We start from the raw sequence: 3,333 nt of genomic DNA, 5'->3' as shown, positions 1-3,333 counted from the left end.
CACAGTCTTTCAAATGAACTAGTTTACCATCTTTTTAAATGCCCTTTAGAAACTGTACAAAGTCTACTATGATATTTGGTAAAATAAAAGGCAGCGTTTTCCAGCTGTAAATACAAACCACCTTAAAAACAACATTATCAGAACCAAATTCAAGCAACAACACTGCCCTGCAATGGACCGACATGCTGTTAATAGTTTACCTCACTTTACACTGTGTGCTTACTGCTCTAATGATGAATAGTTATACTTAAAAAAGTGACAATAAAGGAACGACTTACTGAAATGCTAAACATTCAACCTTGTGGTTTTGTCACTTCCTGTTTAAGGTGTCCACTCCCCCTTCACTCTGCCTGCTGTGTCTGAGAATAGAAACGACAGAGACAGTGAAGTTACAGAGGATGAGGCAGTGAGTGTCCGGGTGTACTACTCACAGCAGGCGATCTGTACCCTGCCTGAGCATGTTTGGCCCCTAAAGTGCAGTTCATTTGAAAAATGGGAATTCAGTCAATTGTTTTTCCTGCAGGTGCTGACAGTGTGTCCACAGTGAGCTGGGTGTCAGTACTGAGTGGAGGATCTGTCACCATCCCATGTTTCTATGGTGACAGATATGAAACACATGTGAAATACTGGTGCAAACAGTATAATGTGAGTTCATGTACTCCCATAGTACACACTGACTCTCCACAGGAGGGTAAAGTGTCAATCAGAGATGATCCTGACCAGCGAGTCTTCACTGTGACCATCAACAATCTGACAGCTGGGGACTCTGGTTATAACTCATGTGGTGTGAAGATCTTTGGAGATGTAGATGTTGGAGATTGGGTTTACCTTTCAATTACTGATGGTAAGATATCTGTACAGATGTATGATCATTGTTTTCAGGCATATATGTCTTGTAAAAAATAAATACAAATATTCATTGTATGAGCTGCAATGACAATGACATGTCATTTTAATTAAGGAAGGAATATTTTTTTAAAAAAGGGGATGAATCTGCCAATATTTTCCTTACACAGAGTCACTGGTGACATTTAAATGGGCATCTTACATTTTATTTATGTAAATGAGGGTCCAAATGTATGTCTTTTGTTCTAAGCGACTTCAGGGTGTTATATAAGTTAAGAAATGTCATTTTGTTTAGGTTTTAGTTCATTTCAAGCATAAATATGGATACAGAAATGTATACAGCACCAGTTTGGCTGATATTTACTGGAGTTTATATTACATATATGAATTAGTAAATATGAATCAGCAAACATTTCCAAGGTAATTATGAAACTCAGTTAGTAATTTCTACACAGTTTGATTCTTACAAATACAGTGATATTAAATACAACATTTAAGAAAAACAATTTTTAATATTTTTGCAAAGTGAGCAGTGAAAGATATTGTCATGGAGGACGCTGCTGTGGATCAATCAGGTGAACGAGGCTTTATTATACGGATTGTGAACCAGGAAAAAGAATCAAGACGTGGTTCTGGGCTCGTGGTCGTGAGACAGGCTGAGGTTGGGCGATCTTCGTCAGTAATCAAGGAGGGCAAGGCAGGCTCAGGTCTGGGGACATGCGGGTAATCAGGCGATCTTCGTCGTAAACTCAGAGGGCAAGGTTAGAATCATTGTCGGGAAAACACAACAGAGTCAGGGTAACAGGCAGGCAGGGTTCTAGACAGGTTGAGGGAATATGGGACAGAACTGCTCGAACTCGCAAAAATTTCCTGAAGATCTCGCGTCTGGCGAAGTACGATCTTCCATTTACCCTGATGAGCTTCAGCTGTCAGAGGGCGGTGTATCGTAACCGGTTCTCTCGGTTCCCGGAGCCAGCGGGGAGTGAGCAGTCCGGTCGCTGCTACAATCCCTTCTCGGGAAACCATGAGGGCATGAAAAAGAAGCCCTGCGTGACATCAAAGGGGATTCCTCGGAGCGGTCCATGACAGATACAGTGGACTGGTACTGATTCATTATTAATGTGTGTATAAATGGTGTAAGAGGGAGTGAGAGTTAATCAGCTTGGTAATTTTCATACTGTCCCTGTAGGTGTGTCCACAGTGAAACGGGTGTCTATACACAGAGGAGGATCTGTCACCATCCCATGTTTCTATGATGACAGATATAAAACTCGTGTGAAATACTGGTGCAGAGGGTATAATGTGAGTTCATGTACTCCCATAGTACACAGTGACTCTCCACAGGAGGGTAAATTGTCAATCAGAGATGATCCTGACCAGCGAGTCTTCACTGTGACCATCAACAATCTGACAGCTGGGGACTCTGGTAGCTACTGGTGTCATGTGGAGATCAGTGGAGGTTCAAATGTTGGAGATCAGGTTTATCTGTCAGTCACTGATGCAGAAGATCCAAATAATCTTCCTGGGAAGAGCAGACTTATAAAAGAAACAAAATGAGTGGTTTTTCCATAGCATTTTCCTCCCAGCCAATGCCTTCTCTCGTCAAGCCATAGAGGCTAAACCACCCCACCGGGTGTGGATATCCACAAGTTGTGGATAGCTTTAAATGTAGCCATTTCGGTGGTTTTTGTTCTCTTGCCTTATTCATCACAATCGCTGTGGATAAAAAAAAATCTATTAAGTCAAAAACAGTACTGTGTTATGCTATGCAAATATACATCCAGCACCATTGGTCTACAGGGGAGTGGGTGGTACCAGGAGCTGCACGGAAAAGGGTAGCACAACTGTCCTGACACTTTTCCACATATGTTAATCATCCAAAGGCAGGACTGGCAGACAAACATACTCCCACACCATTAATATAAATACACCAATCTGGAAACACGTCCTGTATATCTCCAAGAGTTCTTGCTGTGATGCAGTAACAACAACATTCTCCCAGCTCTCTAATATTCAAGATTTGTCAGAACCGAACCAGCAAAACTTTAATACAAAACAAGAAAAAGCTGTAAGGTCCTGTTTGGTCAGAGTCTTTCTCATGATGGTGGGTAAATCTGGGATGGCTCTTCAGATCCTCATGATGTCTTGTTCGCATATTAAAATGGGGCAGATATGGGGAGGTGGAGACTCTTTGACAACACTCTATGTTGTAAATTGAACACTATAAGAGTTAATAAATATTAACACTTTAAAAACAACACTCACTGCACACTGAAAAGTGTTAAAGGTAACACTGAATGGTGTGGTCACATATAGACACCATGCAGTGTTAATTTAACACTGGCACATTTGCTGTGCACTCTCGGACAGTATCCTGGCATCATGTGATTACAATGTCTAAAATCTTGTAATCTGCACTGAAAACAAGTTTTGTATTGATGCTGTGGAACCTCTTTCTGTTGACAAAAACATCTTCATTTTCCGATG

General features: G+C 41.2%; 1 long non-coding RNA gene across 1 annotated transcript; it reads left to right on the top strand.

Annotated features, from left to right (window-relative positions):
• Nucleotides 1-324: 324 nt before the first annotated feature.
• On the top strand, nucleotides 325-2,341 carry LOC111843035 (uncharacterized). Its single transcript, XR_002838046.2, has 3 exons — nucleotides 325-406; nucleotides 524-844; nucleotides 2,036-2,341. It is a non-coding gene; the product is annotated as an uncharacterized lncRNA (long non-coding RNA).
• The last annotated feature ends 992 nt before the right edge of the window (nucleotides 2,342-3,333 follow it).

Source organism: Paramormyrops kingsleyae, chromosome 4 (assembly GCF_048594095.1).
Source record: "Paramormyrops kingsleyae isolate MSU_618 chromosome 4, PKINGS_0.4, whole genome shotgun sequence".
NCBI lineage: Eukaryota > Metazoa > Chordata > Actinopteri > Osteoglossiformes > Mormyridae > Paramormyrops > Paramormyrops kingsleyae.
Note: the sequence above shows the minus strand (reverse complement) of the source record. Positions and strands in the feature narration are given on the sequence as shown.